This window comes from Vicugna pacos, chromosome 11, assembly GCF_048564905.1.
Source record: "Vicugna pacos chromosome 11, VicPac4, whole genome shotgun sequence".
In the NCBI taxonomy this organism is placed as follows: Eukaryota; Metazoa; Chordata; class Mammalia; order Artiodactyla; family Camelidae; genus Vicugna; species Vicugna pacos.
In genome coordinates, this window is record NC_132997.1 from 32,664,629 (window position 1) to 32,685,917 (window position 21,289).

The 21,289-nt window shown below is 40.3% G+C and overlaps 1 protein-coding gene across 8 annotated transcripts in view; it reads left to right on the forward strand.

Annotated features, from left to right (window-relative positions):
- CHRM3 (cholinergic receptor muscarinic 3) overlaps window positions 1-21,289 on the forward strand; it is a 456,583-nt gene that overhangs the window by 176,554 nt on the left and 258,740 nt on the right. For 4 of the 8 annotated variants that reach the window (XM_072971050.1, XM_072971052.1, XM_072971053.1 and 1 more), the window contains exon 3: window positions 11,468-11,961. The exons of the other annotated variants lie outside the window; for them this stretch is intronic. The gene's annotated coding sequence lies outside the window, so the exon portion shown is untranslated. The remainder of the gene's footprint in view (window positions 1-11,467; window positions 11,962-21,289) is intronic. 8 annotated transcript variants of the gene reach the window in all.

The window sequence follows — 21,289 nt, forward strand, 5'->3', positions numbered from 1 at the left end:
GAAATAAGGGGGAATAGTCACCGCATGTACCTATTGTGATGACTCGATACGGAAGGTAACCTAGAAACTCTCACAGGGCACGCAGCCTGAGTGCTCCTGGGTCAGGAACAGCTCCTGCTGCGTCCCTGGGCTGCTGTCATGGTGGTGATTTAGATATTTCTGTGCTTTTCAGTGTCACCCACGTCTGTGCTTTTTGTGTTAATTCAGTCTCAGTCCATTTGCTTCTAGTTTTGCAGTGACTTCCACTGTGTTCACCTTCAGTTTAAAGCTTCCAGTGACTTGCTTTCTTCTCATAGGACCTTTAGTATATAAATGCCCCAAATGCCTCTAAGTTGGCCCATTTTCTTTTTGAAAAATCATGTTTTGAGTAAGAAGAGTCACATCTGACTTTAAGATTATGATTTTATAATAAAAAAATTAATTTCAGTAACCACCCTGGACAGTTTTCGATTTTGTTAGAGATGAAGTCTCCATTTAAGAGCATGAATTTTGGTGTGAAATGACAGCAGATTACTGGGAGTGTTTGCAATGCTGAACTAACACAAGTTTTCACTAGTGATGCATTGAGGTAGGAGAAAACGGATGATCTGTCTGCCCTGGGGTGCCGAGCCTGAACTCTAGAAAAATAGACAGAAGTGTTCGTCGATAGATCTTTATGCAACAAAAAGGAGCACTTTAAATAACATGTAAACAGTAGATAACACATATTTTTGAATTAATGCTCAGTGTGCAAACATTTATTTATAAAGCCTAATGGAAGTGTGTCCATATAGGACTAGAAGCACGTTTCTAAACATCTGTGGGAAAAAAAAATCATTTTTTGGAGCTGTTTGCAATGACAGTGTAAGGAACTTTCACCATTTCTGAGGGTACAGTTCAGTCGCATCAAGTACATACACGTTGTTGTGCAACTAGTCTGCAGAATTTTTCACTTTGCAAAACTGAGACCCTATACCTGTTAAACAGCACTTCCCCATTCCCGCCAGTCTTTGGTAATAACCATCATTCTGCTTTGTTTCTATATGTTGACTACTCTGCATATTTCATATAAGTGGAATCACGTTGTAGTTGCCTTTTTGTGACTGGCTAATTTCACTTAGCATGATGTCCTCAGGGCTCATACATGTTGTAACATGTGTCCGAAGCTGAATAGGCCACATGTGTGTGTGTCCACCACAGTCACTTATCCATCATTTGTCGATGGACATTTGGGTGGCTTCCAGAACTCATGGCTGTTGTGTATAGTGTTGCTGTGAACATGGTGTGCAAATGTCTCTTTGAGATTCTGCTTTCAATGCTTTAGGATATATATACCCAGGAGTGGACTTGCTGGATCATGTGGCAGTTCTGTTTTTAATTATTTTTAAGAGCCTTCATACTGTTTTCCATAGTTGCAGCACCATTTTGTATTGCCACCAACAGTACACTTTTATTTCTCCACATCCTCAACCACACCTGTTATTTTCTGTGTTTTTGATAGTGATCATCCTAGTGGGTGTGACTAGTATCTCACTGTGATTTTGATTTGCATTTCCTTAATGATTAGTGACGTTGAACATCTTTCTGTCCGCTTATTGGCCATTTGTGTATCCTCTCTGGAGAAATGTGTCTTCTAGTCATTTGCCCATTTTTCAGTCAAGCTATTTGTCTTTGTTGTTGTTGAGTTGCAGTAGTTCTTTACATTTTCTGGTTGTTAATCACCTGTCAGATGTATGATTTACAAATATTTTCCCTCATTCTGTGGGTTGCCTCTTCACTCTGTTGATTATGGTCTTTAATGCACAGTTTCAAATTTTGTTATAGTCCAATCTGTTTATCTTTTGGAATTAGTGTTTAATTTTTGTTTTTGTATGTAATGAGTGAATATAGAGTCATATTCTATTAGATTTTTAGCTCATTATTGCTCTTTTTAATTATAGCAAAGAAGTAACATTGAAGTACTGAAATAGTCCCTTATCACAATAGGACATTTAAAAAAAAATAATGCTGCTTATTTTTATCTCAAGTTTTTTTGTCAGGAATTCCTACAATTAAAGGCAAGAATTTAGACAAGTCAACTTTTTGGAATAGATAGATAAGGCAAGAATAAATAATAAAGCAGTATTTCAAGAATATCTGAGTTATTCCAAACAGATACTGTCACTATTGCTCCTGTTCGGTGACGGGCAAGTTCTTGTATCCTGTACCTTGGTGGCATGTGGCCGCCTTGGACAGCGTAGGCATGTGCTGTTTACAGATTACTCAGCACCAGATTCTCACCTAGGGTTGTTCATGCAGTCTTTCCTACCTTTAGAAGGAAGTTGGCTCTAAAGTAAGCATGTATAGTCAAAGCCAAAGAGCTTTGAGTTTGACTTTTTTTATGGCCAAGTAATTTTCAGTCTGGATCTAGAAACTGACCCTCTGCTTTACCAAAGTAAACAGATGAGTGGCTCGTGGGAAATAGCCTCCTATGATTAATGCACAGGGGACTCACTGGGGACCTCAAAGTTACGTAAGCTGAGTTGTGGAACATGGGGGCTTCTTTTAACTTTATAAGTGTATTAAACAAAATTTTATACGCACATGTATACACAGACCCGGACACATGATGGACAGCTCATAGGTGTGATAAATTTCATAATAAAAAAGACTAGCTTTACATTAAATTCTGCTTGGAGTGAAGATGAATACTCTAAGTAATTTTCTGTAGCTTAGTCAGTTGCCACTGAGATAGTGGTTTATATCCCAAGTTCTATTTGATTTTCTTTAGTGATATGAAGTTTCAGCCATGCAGTGAAAGATGCATTTTGATAAGAACAAGAAGATACGTACTTACATGTTAATGAAAGTGAAGAGGATTCATAAATTGTAGATTTAAAAGTTGAAATATATTTTTAAAATACATTTTTAAAATTCAAAAAATTCCTCTCATTGGATAAATCCTTTTCCTTTTGAAATTAGACATCTTCTCTGTTGCTGAGTTTGAGATTTGAGGTGATGGATTAAGCGAAACATGGTAATTACTTACACTTTAAGAAGTAGCATCTCTTAGGTTGGAAGTTTTATAAAACTTTAAATGGGTTAGAAAACTTAGCCCTTCTGGGAAAACTGAAGCTGAATTTTTTTTCTTTTTAATGGACAAAAGCAACCTGGAAAAAAATCAAGTTTTAAAATACAACTTCAGTATGTTGATTGCCATGATACTCATTCACTCCGTTCATTTCATCTACCCGCCTCCTGTACTTCCTGGGCCGGGTGACTTGTTGGATTCATCTTCGCCTAGTTTTGGACAGGGCTGAAATGACTGAGGAATGGGGAGGTGCTCTGCAGTCTCTGACGACATGTCTGACAGTGTGCTTCTCTGAGATTTGCGTCTGGAGCCAAGTGATTCCTGGCCGGCTGTCTGCGCCTGAACCTTCAGCGGCTCAGGTGGCAGCCGTCCTCCAGTGAAGTGACAGACTGTGGGTCTCTAGGGCCTGGGGTCATTTTCTGAGTCTCACAAGTAATCTGAGAGAGGTAGGCCCAGCGTCAGTGTCATCTGGAGCATTTCAGCCTGAGAACTTTTAGATACTCTCTCTGTTCCTTCGGTCTAGGGGCTTGCAGGTACCTTTCCTCTGGAGTGCTGCTGCTGGGGAAGATGGTGCCAACTGACATTTTAAAATCTCTGTACCTTTTAAAGATTGTTAGACTACTTCTTGGCGGATTAACTGCTGAGTAATTTCTTTCTTAATTTATGACTGTATGAGTTAATTTCATTAATGACTTTATTTGCAATCAGCATGCCCTATTTAACGGACAATATTTTATTAGAAAAATTTGATAATATATTTCTAAAGTTAGGATGAAACATCTATCTCATTAGGTCATTTATGGGTTGAGTTACGCTGGCTTTTATGTTAGGAAGAACTAGATGAGCTATCCGAAATTTAATCAGCTGACATTTTAAATATCCGTATGGTTGTATGGTCCAGATAATATAAACAAGTGAGGAATTATTGTCACGTTCAAAGGTTTTCAGGCAAGAAGACTTTTCTGTATCTTGAGATCCAGATATATTCAAAATCCAGTCAAGCCATCAGCCTGTTTGATCAGAATTTCAGACTTTTTAGTAGAAGGGAAAAACAGGTCATGGCCATAACTGAGCTTAGGGTTGTGGGATACATGTCTCTCCCCTCTTCATGGTCAGTGATGAGCCATTGATACACTGACCGTGTGGAGTTCAGGGCCTCTCATAAGATTGTCGGACAAGACCCCATGAAAGCCCTGGCCAGAGGAGCAGTTCAAAAGGAATCACAGTCAGGCTGAGAAAGCGTCTTTCATCTCTGAGAAGGTGTGGAATTAAAATTACAATGTTTATAAGAATCAAGACCATAATATTAATATTTTTAAGGAGAATCTGTGCGTATTTGGTAATTTACAGACATGTAATTTAAAGATTTTCCTAGTAGAGTTACAGCCTGATAATTCCACTCTAAAATGTATATTCAGTTAAACTTAGGATTTTGACCAGAGATCTCATTAAGTTTGTATTCTCCATTGGAATATGTAAGATAAAGTTTCTGGCATTTATAAGGTTAATTAATTAGGTTGTGAGAACTTTGTAAATACTTAGGGAGGTTTCCCATTCAAGCACTTCTAACATTTGAAAAGCATTAGACAGTTGGTAACAAGCATCATTCAGGGTGAACCTGAAGTCAGTCTCCACAGGGGCTTTGGTACCTGTAGGGCCCTCCCAGGTCCTTTAGTGGCTCCACACAGTCAAAGCTGGTTTCTTAATGCTGCTAAAAGACTATTTGCCTTTTTCACTCTCACCTCTCAGCACATCCAGGGGACTTGCCCAGAGGCTCCATGAAGTGGGATATTGCAACAGGGAGAATTCAGAAGCAAATAGGAGAACCAGCTCCCTTCCACTAAGCCAGACGTTGAAGAGATTTCCAAAAATATAGAACAATGCCATTTTTTGTACTGCATTTTTTTAATTTTGAAAAACATAGTTATTTTCCACCAAAATATATTATTTACATTAAGTTTTGTTATGAATGTATTATTTTAGCTTAAGTAAATTAAATAAGTATGTGTTTTAATCTAGGACAGTAAATGTGGGTAGATGTAATTTACTTAAAGAGAAGCTCTTTAGGGTCCTCATAATTTCTAAGAGCATAAAGGGATCTTGAGACTCACTACTCTAAACTGCTAAAATTACCAAATTTGTAAGGTCAAATAGGCTAACAAAAATGCCTAAGAAAACTGTGGTTTTGATTTGTAACTTTAAAGAATTGAAGATTAAATTTTAAATCCAAAGTAAACCTGGAAATAGTCTCTTCTAGGCACCAAAAAAATGCCCTTAATGTCATCAAAAATGTAAGATTACATAAACTGGGCAGCACTGTCATTTCCCCTCCTGGCTGCAGTCCTGTAATGGGCTCCGTCTGAGGAAGGTACTGGATTTTCACTCATTCATGTGGCCTCTCTTTCCTCTTGCTGCTAAGGTTTCATTAAGTTGTAAATACATTACTTTCTAAACTAAAAGGGGGAAAAATTTCCACGTAAAAAGACTGTTAATTAAGGTCTGTGTATTGTGGGCAAGCCCAGCAGGCTAACCCCCTTCTTTCCGTGGGGCAAATTACCAGTCCTCTTACCTATACAAGGATAAAAATAATGCAATAATCTTGCATAGGTTTCTTGTGAGGGATGAACTAGTACATTTAAGGTGCTTAGAATAACGCCTGGTACATGATAACTGTATAAAAAGTGCTAGTTTTTTTTTTTTTGTAGTAAAAAAAAAAGTTGTCAGATTCCCTTTAATAAATGCACAGGTATCTTGTTGGAACATAACTGTTTCTTGGTTTGGAGGCTGCCTGTATTCCTTGCTTTTATATACATAGGAAAAATAAAAGTATATGTAAGACTGATAATGGTGAGGTCAGTTCCTTCAATAATTTAGAATGCTGGCAAATTTGACAGAAAAATTCCTGGCTCAGTTTTTGATTTGTAATAAGAAATTGATTTCATTTTACTATTTAAATTATTTATCTTACTGGAATGCCACTAGTATGAAAATTAAAAAAATTAAAAATGTTCAACTTAAGTCAACCATTCCATTATATGTGTATGTGTGTGTATCATAAATTAATTTTAGAATTTATTACATGACCTGAAAAATACTGAAACCTTACATGCAGTCCTTGGATGTATTTGAAATGTTTTTGCAATGTAAGTTGTGGTTGTAAAATTTAAAACTCTGAGATCTAGTGGAACTTATTCCAAGGATGAGAGATTGGATTGTTCATTGTCCATAAACCATCAGTGTGGTGCACTACATTAATAAAATGAAATACAAAAGTCATATGATCATCTCAGTAAATGCAGAAAAAAAGCATTTGAGAAAATTCAACATCCATTCATGATAAAAAACTGTCAACAAACTTGAGTATGGAGGGAATGTACCTCAGCATAATAAAGGCCTTATGTGACAAGCCCACAGCTGACATCAGAATCAGCAGGGAAAAGCTGAAGGCTTTTTCCTTTAAGGTCAGGAACAGATAAAAATACCTACTCTCACCACTTTTATTCAGCATAGTACTGTAAGTCCTAGCCAGAGCAATTAGGCAAGAAAAATAAATAAAAGGCATCCAAATCAGAAAGGAAGTGTAAAGTTATCTCTGTTTGCAGATGATGTGTTTATTATATTTAGAAAACCCTAAAGATTCTACCGCCAAACTATTAGAACTAATCAACTAATTCCATAAAGTTGCAATATGCAAAAATAAGTTAACAACAAACTATCAGAAAGAGAAATGCAGAAAACAATCCCATTTGCAATTGCATCAAAAAGAATAAAATGCCTAGGAATAAATTTAACCAAGGAGGTGAAAGAGCTGCACATCAAAAACTATGAGACATTGATGAAATAATTGAAGAACACACAATCAGAAGGTATTCCATGCCCATGGATCAGAAGAATTAATATTGTTAAAATGTCTGTACTACCCAAAGCAATCTACAGATTCAGTGCAACCTCTTTGAAAATTTAAATGGCATTTTTCGCAGAAATAGAAAAAAAAATCCTAAAATTTGTGTGGAACCACAAGAGACCCCAGATAGCGAAAGCAATATTGAGAATTAAGAACAAAATCGGAGGCATCAAATTTTCTGATTTCAAAATACATTACAAAAGAAGAGGTTATAGCTCAAGTGGTAGAGTGTATGCTTAGCATGCATGAGGTCTTGGGTTCAATCCGCAGTACCTCCTCTAAAATTAAATAAACCTAATTACCTCCCCCCCCCAAAATTTTTTTTTAAAAAAGTTTTAAAAAAGGAGCTGAAACAAGCTGGATGATAGCAGTCTATGAAATATAATACAAAGCTATAGTTATCAAAACAGTATGGTTTTGTCATAAAACCATAGACATAGATCAGTGGAACAGAATAGAGAGCCGAGACATATATGGTCAATTAATTTATGACAAAGGAGCCAAGGATATGAACTGGGGAAAGGATACTTTGTTAACTGAATTGTGTTGGTAAACTAGACAGCCATGTCTAAAAGAATGAAACTGGACCCCTGTTTTGCACCATACCCAAAAATCAACTCAAGATGGATTAAAGACTTTCACATAAGACCCAAAACCATAAGACTTTTAGAAGAAATGGTAGGTGGTAAACAACTTGGCACAGGCTTTGGTGACAATTTTTTTTTTAATTTGACACCAAAGCCAAAGGCAACAAAAACAAAAATACACAAATAGGACTGCATAAAACTATAAAGCTTCTGCACAACAATGGAAACCATCTGTTCTATCAACCTAATAATTTAAAAAATTACACCCTGGTTTGTAACCCTGGGACATTAGTGTGCATTATTTTGTCTGGATTTAGAATTGCGGAAAGCTTTCATTAAGCAACCTCCCGGTGCCTTCTAGGAGTTTATGTATTTTTAAAGGAAGATTTGTTTTCACTGGAAAAAATGCTCAAATATTTATTAATAAGCACAGAAGTTTTCATACTTTCTGAGGTTCTAAATTCCTTTATTTTGTATGTCCCACCCTGTATCATAATAAATATGATAAATTGCAGCCACATCCTAGGTTAAATATAATATTTGTATTACAGTTTTAAAGTTTATGTATAGTTTTATTTTGAAATCATTTAGTTATAAATGAATCAAACTTATTTGTCACTGGTTGAGATTTCTTCATAAACATCATGACAGATGTAAGATTTAACCCAAGTATTCTGCCATCTGAGTCCTTAAGTGCTTATCACATGTAACTCCCTTGTTCAGAGGTTGCTTTTCAAAATATTCCCTGTATACTTACTATTTAAATGAACTTTTGTGGATCTTAATAAATTAGGGTTCCTGAAAAAGCTGCTCTGACAGAATTCTTGTTGGCGAGGATATTTCCTGCTGGTACTTCCACCTGTTTTAATTGTTATGCCCTAAAATAAGCAATGTGGATATTTTCACATGCAGGGAAGTGCTGTAGTTCTCTTGCCAAACCATAAAACATGAAACCTTGATGATTCTGTGGTTTAGGGCATGCACAAATCCATCTGGTAATTTTGAGTAGCACCTTGCAAATGTGCAGGGTGACGGCACCGGTAAGACACGCAGGAACAGTAACAAAAAGCAGAGTTGTCAGTTCCATTACTCAGTTCTAAGGAAAATATAGCCGTTTTCAGCAGAACAAAGTTTTGAATATGAAACTATTAGAATAATGTTTGCACAAAGAAGGTTTTTAACTTCATATATGGATTCGACATGCTATGTGTAGCAAATCAGTTCAAAATGATTTTTCTTTCAGAGCCCCATTTTTTCTTTCTTTTCTGTTTACTTAAATTGCAGGACAATGAAAATACTGTAATTTGAAACATACAGTTATTATTTTCCAGATTTGTTGAAGCATCATTGTTATCTGTATCTTGCACATATTTAAAGTGTACCATTTGAATTTATAGCATCATGCATACATGTGTAAAACCATCAACAAGAGCGAGCTAATGAGTATAGTATATTCGTCACTTTGTAACTTGTTGTCATGTTGTGATTCTTTGTAATCCCTTCCTTGCACCTCCCGCCTCTCATTCCCCACCACCAGGCAACCACTGGTGTGTTTTCTGTCAGTATATGTCAGTTTGCATTTTCAAGAACTTCACATAAATGTAATCATGTGAGAGGTACCCTTTTCTGGTCTAGCTTCTTTCATCCAGCCATCACTATTTTGAGATTTCTTCATACTTCTGTGTGTATCAGTGGTTTATTCCTTTCTGTTGCTTACTAGTATTCCACTGTGCCAGTACACTACAATTTGTTTGTCCATTCACCTTTTGATAGACATTTGGCTTGCTTCCAGCATTGAGCTGTTAAAAAAACCTCTGTTATGAGTGTTTGTGTGCTTGTGCTTGGATGGAAGCACTTTATTTTCTCTTAGGTAAATACCAGGAGTAGACTGTCTGGGTCATTTGGTAGGTTTAACTTTTTAGTAAACTCCCAAACTGTTTTTCGAGGTGGTTATAGATTTTACATTCCCAGCAGCAAATTAGAGTCCAGTTGCTCTACATTCTCACTAACGCGTCCTGTCGTCAGTATGTTATACTTTGGTCATCCTGGTAGGTACGTAGTGGTGCTTGTGTTTTTTCAGTACCTTAATGGGTACTGATCTTGAGCATCTTTTCATGTTGCTTAGATTCTTTAATGGAGTGTCTGTTGAAATACATTGTTCAAAATGTTTTCTGTTAGGCTGTTCATCCTATCACTGAATATAACAATTCTTCACTGATTTCAGGTAGAATTCTATAAATTAAACTGAAAGCTAATTTGATGCTGTTTAAAACTTTTTTATCCATAAATTCGTCAAACTGAATTTCCATATCCTGTAAAATTGATCTTAAAACAGTGGTCCAAACTGTGAGTCATTCTAGTATTACTACCTATGCTTCAGGAACTGTGATACCATTACTTATGCGTCTTATTTTTAATGTTGATGCCTCGAATATGTGAGATTATCATTTTTTTCTTAAATGGCATCTTGTACCATTTCTGATGCCATGGTTTTCAAGTTCCTGTTAATGCTGTTCCACGTATGCAGTGTATTTATAAAACCTTGTGGCTCTATATAGATACAATAATAGCTAAAACTTGCCAGGCACTAAGCTGTTCCAAGCCCTTTACGAACATTAAACAAATTAGTCCTCGTAACAGCATGAGTATCCTGTTGTGATCCCATTTGGAATAGAGAAAGCTGAGTCACAGAAAAGGAAAGACTCTTGCCCAAAGTGGCGAGTAGGTGCCAGAACTCGGATTCACGTCCAGACTGTCTGGTTCCAGTGTGCACACCCTGTGCTTCTGTGAAAGGCCTCAAATTTTTCTTTTGCAGAAGTGCTCTGGGCAGTACTTTTTCTTCAGTAGAGTATAAATCATGCCTTCATTTTCTCCCCCTCCAGTTAACTTTTGTACAAGACATAAATAAATAAATTGGAGTTCTATCTTATTTCCCTTTTAGAGCAATGAAATTGCCTAAATGTATGTAATAGGAGGAAAGAAAACAAAGTTTAGCTTACTGGAAAAATCTTTAAATTGTAAACGGAGTTCTCATCCATTATACAAACTGAGTATGACACAGCCTTGCATGCTCATTTTTATGGCATGACTTCAAGAGTATAGTATCATGTGAACAGACACTCGGTTAAGCGTTGGCTAAATCCAAAGTTTAAAAGTGGAATTTTTGCATCAAAGGAAATTGAAGGTGGGTCATTTCTCTATGTAGTCTGTGTAGACTTAATTCTCTAGTAGGGCAAAGTTGGATAGATCTACCTTCAACTTACTGTCAATAGGTTATAAATAAGAAATTTATGATTGTGATGTTGATGGAAAATTAAGTGAAGAGAAAATTTTAATAGATGTTAACACTTCTAAGTACAGTTTATAAAAGTCTGATTTATGGAAGTAGACTTATGCAGATAGACTCATTCCTAAAATGACTTCAGCACCGGTCACAGGGCAACAGTGGCTTTTGTGGCTTTTCCAGTCTGGGTTTCTGCCTCCATCATCGCCTTGTGAGCCTGGCAGTAAGTTCTCTCTCTGCTTCAAGATGCACAGAAATGGAAACACCATGTCTTTTTTCGATCATAAATCTCAGTATTTTATCTTATCAAAAGGCCACTCACAAATCTGCTGCCCCTAACCTCCTTAGAAGGAAGACGCTTAGAAAACCTATGACACATTTTTTTATTTTATTTTATTTTAATTGGTATGTTGCAAGACATAATACCACACATCATTTGGCAGCTTTTGCTTAATTTTTATTAGATGATTTTATTAATTGCTAGATAGCTGTAGTGTGCATTTCTGTGTATTGAATTGCTACTTCTATAAATCAAAGATATCAACACTGTGAGTTTTGCAAAGTCCCTTTTTTTATATAAAACTTTTCCTTAAATTAGAAAGTATCTTTTCCTTGTTCTATAAATTGCATGCCCTCTTTTTCAGACAGATAAGAAAAAGCAATCAAGCCCACAGATAAACAGAACCCAGCCCGTCCCTCACTGCTTGCCAGACTCACTCCTCATGGTGTGCTGAGAAACGTCTGCCTGGACAGGATCTTGTCCACCAGCCCAGAGGCATCATTTCTGTTCCCATTCCCTGCAGGCTGCACCTAAAGGACTGCTGGCCCTTGTCTCACATTTCACCTCCGGACCCACGGTCGTGCTTACCCTCGTGCTGTGTTTCCCGGTGGGGCGAGCTGGGGTTAACGCAGCAAGCGGCAGTGTGGGGTTGCAGAGCGGGAAAACCTGGTCCTGGAGCCGGGGCCCCGGCTCCAGCCTTGCCCCTCACCACTGGTGTCATCTCGAGGAAGCAAGTCAAGGTCCAGACCTTGCTCTTCTGTCTCAGTTACAGGGAAGATAAGAGTACGCTTGCTATCCAGTCACCGTGGGAATTGAGGTCGTTCAGGAAAGCTGCCTGGAATGTGTGAAGTGCTACAGGTGCACACTCTTCTTCTTTTCTGGATATGAACTCAGGGTAGGAGATTGCCACCCAAAGCTGTATCACACAGTAGGCGAGTGAGGTGTGGGGTTGTCCTCTCATCATCTTCTGTCTGGTGCTGCCCATACGATGGGGTCCTAGGCAGGGAGTGAAGAGGGAGGGGCTGTGACATTCCTGCAGCCCAGGTGGTGCTAAGCCAAGTTCGGCTGCACTTAATTACAAGACAAGGCCAAACGTGCACCCCTCTTGCAGCCATTTCTGCCATGTTGCAGATTATCTCTGAGGAGTAACTGGTGACTTGGAGAAGAACAAGTAATTTCAGAGCAACACATTGCTGGGCTTTTCTAAAAATAGAAGACAATGTGCATTTTATGCATATTTAAATACAGGGTTTGGAGTTACAGAAAGTATGAGGATTACATGTTTTTTTAAATCTTCCAGTCTCAAGTACCACATAGTATGACCTAAATACGTAACATAACGTGGTATTAGTTGATGAAAGGTCTGTGGGCCTGAGAGAAATGATAACAAAGTGTACACAAGATGAAGAAAAGCAAACATCCGTCACTGTATGTGTGCATGTTGTTTTTTAATAACAAGGAGCGTTTTATTAGGGTCTAAGTGTTTTCTTGGTCCCTTACTTTACCCGTGGCTTCGTGGGGTGGTAATGTAGAATGAGACCATTTCTGTAAAGTCCAGACGGACCTTTCTAAGGGAGGACAGGGAGCCCTCCGACCGCCAGCCATCACTCTGGAGTAAGCTCCTCCCCTGGCCCGGCCCTGGGGCTCCCTCCAGGTGGGAGAAGTGACACTTCGATCTAATGGAATGTGATCTGCAGAGAACACAAGGAATCACTGTGCTGTACCCCTGAAACTAACCCAGTACTGTAAATCTACTCTACTTCAATTTAAAAAATGAATGAATAAGAACTGCCTTGCTCCTCTAGCCTCGGGACTGCAGGGTCCTCCAGACTGCTTCAGAGTCAGGAAGACCAGGGTAGAGCCTGCTTATTAGAGGGCATGGTTGTTCAACTGCAGTCACAACCCAAGGCAAAATATAATCTGGACAGATATTTTCAGTTTTAGTCTGGGTACTCACAAATGAACTAAGGAGAGTCAGCTAGCTGAAGTGGGAAGGAGTGAGACTACATGAATAATGCGGTGTCTTCGTGACCACGGGCCCTAGGCCCTGATGTCAGTGATGCTTTTTTGCCCGGATGTGAGCCCAGATTGAGGGCAGTCTTCACACTGGAGGCGTTGCGTCTCTTTCCTAAACTCCGGGAGCCAGGCTCCTTTCTTACTTGTCAGGTCTGCGGTGAGATGTTGGAATCCACATACAGCTTTGGAAAATGATACCTAAATCACGGCCTAGACTCTTCCTTCTGTGTCTCCACCTTCCCCTCTAGTAAACATCTAATCCCTTCATTAACATGGTTTTGCCTTTTGGTGCCTTCCTGTAAAAGTTTAACAGTGTGTAAATGCTCATTGTGAAGTTTTGAAAATAAGTGAAAGTACACACACAGAAAGGAATTAAAAATAAGCCATTATTCAGCTCCCAAGTTATAACCACTGTTAACATGAACAGATCTGCAAGTTGAACCATATGAAATTGCTGATAATTGCTATTTTTGACCTGCTGAATCAGCAGATTCATTTGGTTAAACCTGAATTTTCTGTCTTTTCAATGATTATATTATGTATACATTTGTGCTTATAAGGTTGTGGACACGTTGTCCAGATAACTTTATATCTAAGTTGTTTTTGTTCTTCTTAATGTAACATAGAGTACATTTTGTAACCATTCTTTAAAAACATAATTTTTAAATGCGAGTTTCTTTTAAGGAGTTCCTTTATCTGTGTATTTGCTTCATAGACTGGGGGTCCTGGGCTCCAGAAGGACTGTGATTCAGTAGTATGTGGTAACCATTTACCAACCCAAGGCATTGCTTAAGCCAGCAGGAAAAAGTTGTATTAACTCAGGGCATTTGAGCATTTTCTGAAAGATGTTTAACAAGAGAAAATCCAGGGAAACAGATTAAAAGTGTTATTTACACCACTAACAGTATTATATTTCCTGAGAACAGCTGTACAATAGGCATTGCCAAAATTATAATTCATCACATCAAAATTGACCTTTCCAAATGTTTGAGGTTGTACTTTTAGCTAAATAAAGTTTCAGGAGCTTGTTAGGTTTTCAGGAGTGTTTCGAAGAATGTCATGGTTGCATTTCAAAATGTGGTGTTTGAAAACACCTACTTCTAAATATTATTATTGAATGTTTTTTTCTATCCCAGATCAATTAGCTTTTGTTTTGCAACACAGCATGCAATATTCCCTTTTTATTTTTCATGATGTTACAGAATCTATAAGTTTTAAGAAAAAATACTTATCCAAAGAGAGCAAATTCATTTTTAAGCTAAGCTAGACTCTGAGGAACAGACTTTTTATTCCCCCCTTTTACCCCTGTCCTGAGGCAGAAAAGGATCCAGAGCTGTTCTGTGAGTGCAGCTCCCCGAAGAAACCTCACCTGACCAAACAAGAGTCAGGGTGTATCTGCCTTGAGGAAGTTCACAGTGCATGTCTCAGTTTTAACACTCTAAGTAACCCTGTTGTGAAGAGAACGATAGCATAGTGTTTAAGCCAGTATTTCCCAAATTTATTTGAGAACCAAATCTCTGTTTGGAGTATCGTGGCTTTCCTGGGACTGTGTAGAGTCTAGAAAACACTGTAACCTCCTATGCAGAGTCCCCTGGTTGCTTGATTTTGCCTGCTCTGGACACGGTCATCTCAGTGGCTCATCAGACTCCAGGGAGGTAAGTAGCTCTCTGCTCCAGGGCCAAGAAGAGTTACTTTTTGTGAGAATGATAAAGGGTTGTGTCAAAAATTTTGAATCTATGACGTGGCATTTGAAATATCAGCATTGCATTGCTATACACAGCACTGTAGCTGAGGTGGAGCTCTGACGGTGACTTCCACTGTGCTCCTCACAGAGCAGATGACACCCTGTGGATGAGAGGACCACTGTGGAGGGTCCACTGGAGGGACCTTTGCGTCTGGACTGAATGGTTTATGACGGTCCCTGCTACGTCCCCACACGGATGCAGTTTCATGACAGTATCCCTGAGCACACTGCTTATCTTGTGTCTGATAGTCTCTGCCTGCAATGGTTAAGTCTGTCTGTCTGTCTGAATCGCCCGTGTTCCTGAGGAGTCTGGCGTAGCTGCAGGGCTCTCCAAGAGGTGCCTGCAGCGAAGAGCTTAAGGCAGGACGTCCTTGTTTGCTCTGGCCTTAGTGCATGTCTGTTGCGGCAGCAGCATGGAGTTAAGGGCACATTGTGGGTGCGTGGCCCTTACTTGCAGTCTGTGAACGGAGTACACGTATGAATAGATGAGTAAGGACACCTTTTAGTTAATTACAGGGAATGTGGAGCCTCAGAAGAACCTTGCAGCCCAGAGAGGGGCTGTGGGGGGAAGAAAGGCTGAGCGAGGCCAGAGGGTGTCGACACGGAGGGGCCCAGCCTTCCTGGTGTAGGGGGTTGTTTTCAAGTCACTTTTACATTAAAATGTAATATATGCCCGGTTTTTTTTTAATCTTGGAAATTAAGAATGTTAGATTAAAAACATCACACATTCCCATCATTTACAAGGCAGCACATCATCATGTAGCTGTAATATAGTATTTCCTTCCTCTCTTGCACAAGGTGCTGTTGTTTTTGTCATTCCTCTGAGGTCAGTTGATGGTTTTAACTTCAGGCTGTGGATGAGGAAACCAACTGAATCAAGTTAACTGCCTGGAGTCCAGATTAGCTATTGCTGAGACCAAGCATGGACATTTCCTGAGCCCTGAAGTGAAGAGTGAAAAATGAAAAGGAGAGGAGAGGAGGGGAGGGGAGGAAACTTTATTCTTCAAACAAGCAAATTCTAGGCATAGAGAAAAATTTACTTTCATTATTATTTATTTTAATTTTTAAAAACATATCTGCCTTTGGTGTTTCACACCGAGTTAATATGTTACTAATTTTTCGTCATCTAATCCGTTCCAAACTCTAGCTGTTTCATTACCAAGGAGAAATCCTGGCCTGCAGAATTGCTAGTGGGCCTTTAAACTGTGTCTCTGACGTCTGATGGAAGCACCCAGACAGCAGCCTGTATAAGAACCTATGCTTCGGGTACACTTTTTCCTTTAAAATTGGATCCTTGAAACCCTGTAAACACTGTAATTTGATCACACCCTGTAACCCTGTTTTGACCAGAAATACAAAATACTTCTTCCTGGCTTTCACGTTCATATCATGACTTAACTTCAGAGACAGAGGAAAGAGAGAGATTTTAAGGACTGCTATTCTAGGCCACCTGAGTTAGGGCTGCTGGAAGGTTATCTGAAGAAAAGAGTGCTTAGCATTTCCAAGCATCTGAACGGAGCCTCGTCTGGCTGAAGAACAGCATTTTAAAGATACGATATTGTTCATAAAATTAAGGCACTCAAGACTGGACCTTTTCCTTTGTTATGGACTATTTTAACTTTTCAAGAATACAGGAAACTGTTGGGTTAGACACTTCTTTAAATTACGACTCTGCGGGGAGAATGACAGCGGCGACTTCTAAGTCAGGTGTGCTTGTCCATGAGAGCCGCTCGCTGAAAGGAGTATCTACTCGCTTTCACCTAGTCCAACACATGCCGTTAAAATCCCTTTCTCTGAATAGTTGGTATCATCATTTCGCTAAAATACATTTTTCTAAGGACCATTTCCGTTTCATGACACAGCCTTGGAGTACCGGCCAAAGGTTGTTTCCAGTCAGCCCTTGGTACAAGGTCGTCTCTGAAGCCCAACACGTAATAAAGAGACACCACTGAGAACACCGGTTTGCTTGCCAAAAATCAGAGAGACGTACCGACTGATCAATAGACAGACAGAGGTCGTACCCAGTCACGTTGAAGAAAGTGGGAAACAAAATTGCTAAATCTTTTGGAAAGTGACTAAAGTACAAAAGGGATGAGCTTAGGACCTAGAAATTATGGTTTTAGAAAACATGACTACAAAAACTAATGCACACGTACACAGACATGGGGATATTACTGCTAAATTGTTTGTGGTAGAGAAAAGGAAATGATCCTCATTCCAGAACAGTACAAGACGGACTGAGTTGTGGCACCCCCGTGTCAGGTCCTCCAGAGCACGCCTTAGCTCCACGTGGACGGGTCGGGACGTGTGCCGTGTGGTTTCCTGAGATGAGCACACACATGGTAGCGTAAGTGTCAGGGTAACAGCAAAGGAGCTGGGATCGTGCGTGCGGGTGGAAAGAGGACACATGCGGAAAGGTAAACGGCAAACTGCTGACCCTCAAGAGACGGAACCTGAGTGTGAGGAGGGGGAAGGCAAAGTATGCATTTCTTCCCCTTCATGTAACTATTGTTTGGCTTATTAAATGAGCTTTATTACTTTGTAAGTTAGAAAAAAGGAAAAGCATCTTGTTCTGCATTATTATACAGGAATGATCACTTAAAGCTGGAAAAACAAGGTAAACCTCAGGTGTTCAAAGTCATCAGTTTCTGTTATTTAACTGGCACTGCAGAAATACTAGCTAGTAACTGTAAAATACTATTTATTTTTTCTGATTTATAACAAATTAAAATACAGAAGAAAACAAAAATCACATCTAATTACAGAAAGGACCAACCAACAAGGGTTTATATTATTGGTGAAATTCCTTTCAGTCACTTTTCTGTGTACGTAGAGTGAAAAGTGAAATGACCAAGTTCAGGTAATACTCTTCACCCTGTTTGCTGTATCTAGTTGAATTTAGGCTCCAGCTTTTATCTCAACAGTATGAGATCAGGGTTGCTGAAATTGGCTTGACAAGTAGTCTTTTTCCGTGGATGGGGTAACGTTTTCTTCTGCCGTTAAGACTATCTGCCAAGATTGAAATAGCAGTACTTTTACTTAATTGTCTGTTGATACTGCCTTGAATTTCTAGAACTCTTGGTGTGATGAGACTTCGTAAGAATCTCAGTATCCACCCTGCAGACCTGAGGCTCAGGAGTTGTCAGGACTGAAAATTACTAGCTTGCGAGTCTCAGGCCAGCCCCGTCTCTGTGCATTAAGTGAGAGGTTCCACCCCTCGGTGAGTGGCTTCCTGGAGAGTACCCAAGAATCTGGGAGAGGCCTTGGCAGGAGATGGTCTGTAGTTTATCTCTCCCAAGTCCTGGTCTGCTCTCCTCATTCTTACTGAAATGCACATGCCCCTACCCAGCACAGCAACGCTGCAGGTGAGGGACGCAGTGACCTGCATCCCCACTGCCGGTCCACTGACCCGGGACACCCAGCCGGACCTGTGTTGCCAGCCCCTGGCTGAGGTCTTGTCAGCTTACACGAACCAGCAAGTTGGCTACTGTCCTAATGACCAGTGCACAACCTGCGTGGAAGGTTTCTGAAACCGTGCTCCCATCTACCAGCCTGTGTATCCACTGGATATCATTCTGGGTTTGCAGAGTCTCCTTAGAAACTTGTCAACTGAAAAAAAAAAAAAAGCATAACCTACAAGATGAGGATTATGTTTTATTCAGCAGACATACTGAGGGCTTAAACCTAGGAGGTAGCCTCTCGGATAGCTCTGAGGGACAGGTCCAGAGAAGTAAGGGAGGAGCCAGGATATATAGGACTTTTGCAAAAACAAAAACAAAAACAAAAACAAAAACAAAAACAAAAAAAACCTAGTTAGTCAGAACATAAAAAGATGACTGTAAATTAAAGAAAACCAGACCTCTCAAGTTACTGAATTTAGCTCTTTTGTATATATGGGAAGATGCAAGCATCGGGGCTCACTGAAGTCAGTCCTCTGATGTGCACCCTGACTGTCTAGGGCCAGTGTCGACTTTTCTCCATCCTGAGTCCCCCTAGGGTGTGCTGTTGGGCAGCTACAGTGGCTGAGGGCTTGGTGGCTGCAGCATCCTTTGCTGATGTGACAGGTGACATTCTTCATGCATAAGGTGCAGTCAAGGGTGATAACAACACTCCTTGATTAAAAAAAAAAACAAAACTAAACTAAACACAATTCCTGAAGTGGGTGATTTTCTTTAGCTCCGGAGTACCCTTCTCATTTGCTGCCTCTTCCTTTCCAGAGTATTGTGCTCTTGAGAGACCCAGGGAGAGCCTCTCTGTCTTGGAGCACTTGGTCTCCACCAGGAGCTCTCATGCTGCTCTGACCAAGGCCCACTGATCAGAACAGCCAAACAATTTCTCAGAGTCTTTGTAGAGATTAGATGGTCCAGCTGAACCTCTACCCATTCAAACCAGGTGTTACATTAATTTTATCATCTGGATGGAGTAAAATAAGAAGGTTGGACAGAGAAGGAAAATGGTAAATGGAAAAAGATAAAGTAGCACCAAAATTTGTCTTAGATTTGTGGGTTCTCCTGTTGAAACTTAGGTCCAGCTGCTCGCCACTTGAAAGCCAACACTCGAGAGGCAAGTGGTAGTAGAAGGGAAAGTTTGTTATTCCAAACGCTGGCAACCAGGGGAGAAGACAGACTTGAGTCCAAAGACCCACTCCCCACTGCTGATCAGGGGGCAAGAGCTTTTAAAGGAGAGTCTCGGGAAGGCACAGACGGAGGGAGGGGCTCCATGCAGAACAGCACAGTCAGCGTGGACAGGCAGCCTGAACTTGGTCACATGGTGTCTCATCAGCATCGTCTCAGCTGTTTTAAGTGCGGTTCATCTTCATTGCCAGGGTCAGTTTGTCCCCGTTTCTTTGAGGCCAGTTCTCGGAATGGTGGCAGCTTCTGTCAGGGCTACAGCCTGGTCATCACGTATTTAACGTCTTCTACCTGGTGGGGTTTCCTGTCTCTGCAGGACAGCTCAAAGGCCAGGGCTCAGAATATGATCTGTAGTCCCTGAGGAGGAACTGAAGGTCCTTGACTTTGTTTAGTGACTGAACTATTATGATTTTATTTTGCTTGACTGTTCCTCTTTGTTTCTGCATTTTCTTATTTCTCTGATTAACCTTATTCTTTGACTCAAGTTTTTCTACAGACAAGAGGCAGACTGAGGACATGGGATTGGGGGGTCCGTCCTGGGAAGCCCCACGGGGTCCTCCTCCATTTCAGTCTGCACAGAGCAGCAAGTGTCTGTCCCTCTGCCTGTAGCATGCAGGAAACTGTAGATGGGGCTGTGCTGGTGAGATGCAGGGGCCTGGGCAGCCCTGGGACGTGGCGAGCACTCAGCGTGTGTCTGTAGCTGCTCTTGCCGTTCCTTCTGTTACTGTGCAGGGTCAGAAATGGGAGGGGCCCGAGCTTCTGCGCCAGCTGTGCCAGCTGCTCCCTGGACAGCGTGGGGACCGTTGCTAGGTGGCCCCGACCCTCCTCTGCCAGTCGGGCACACAGGAAGCAGCACTTCCTCTCTCGGCCTCTTCCACCTGATGTCATGTTTGTTTCCCTTCCATTGTCGAAGGAATGAATGATTTTATTCACAGAGCTGTCACAAGTTTTCATTAGTGCTGTCTCTCCCTCTCTAGATGGGATGGCTGAAAATGGGAAGACGGGCTCTGGTGGGAACAGACCAGAATACAGTCTGAACGAGCAAAACTATTCAGTGAATGCTGTTTTTGAATTAGAACTGGATTCAAACCAGACTTAGCAGAACATACACGTTTTTGGAACTATATTTATCCTATTCCCCTGAAACAGGCTGTCAGACTCAACTTTGTCAGAGCACTTGTTATTTTGGTCTTCAGATAAAGCAGGTTAAAACTTAAAGATACGTTGTGAAATTAAATAGGAGAATATTCTAGGTCCTTCCTAAGAGGTTAGGGTCTAATTTCAGCAGAATACTGGAAGTTAAAATAGTTAACTAAGCTTGCTTATTTCAAGGCTGTGAGCAGGTAGAATGTTGTCCACGTTGGAGGGCTACAGATGCATTTATCACCCACTGAGATGTTTCGCGTCTCCCTGGACATAGAATACGCACTTTCAAAATAATTAGAAAGTAGGCAAAAACGATTTTTTGAAAAAAATTCAAGGAACTGAGACAGCTCAAAGTATCATATTAAACATCCAAAATTGCTACCTCATTGAGTCTCTTCTCAGAGTCAGTCCTCCACAAACACCTGCCGTCTGACGGGAAGAAACTACTGCTTTAAAGGCAGACGTTCTCAAAATAGCCGACCTTTCTCTGTGTGCCTCCCGCGTCAGAGGCACACTGCGCTGGCCTGTGGAAAGCAGCCCCTCACCTGGCCTTCCGTAATTACTCTCCTGCCTCTGCTTCGTTTTCCTCATGGTCCAGCTAACTGCATAATTATAGCAGCGATCTCTGGAATCGCCAGTCATATTCCGA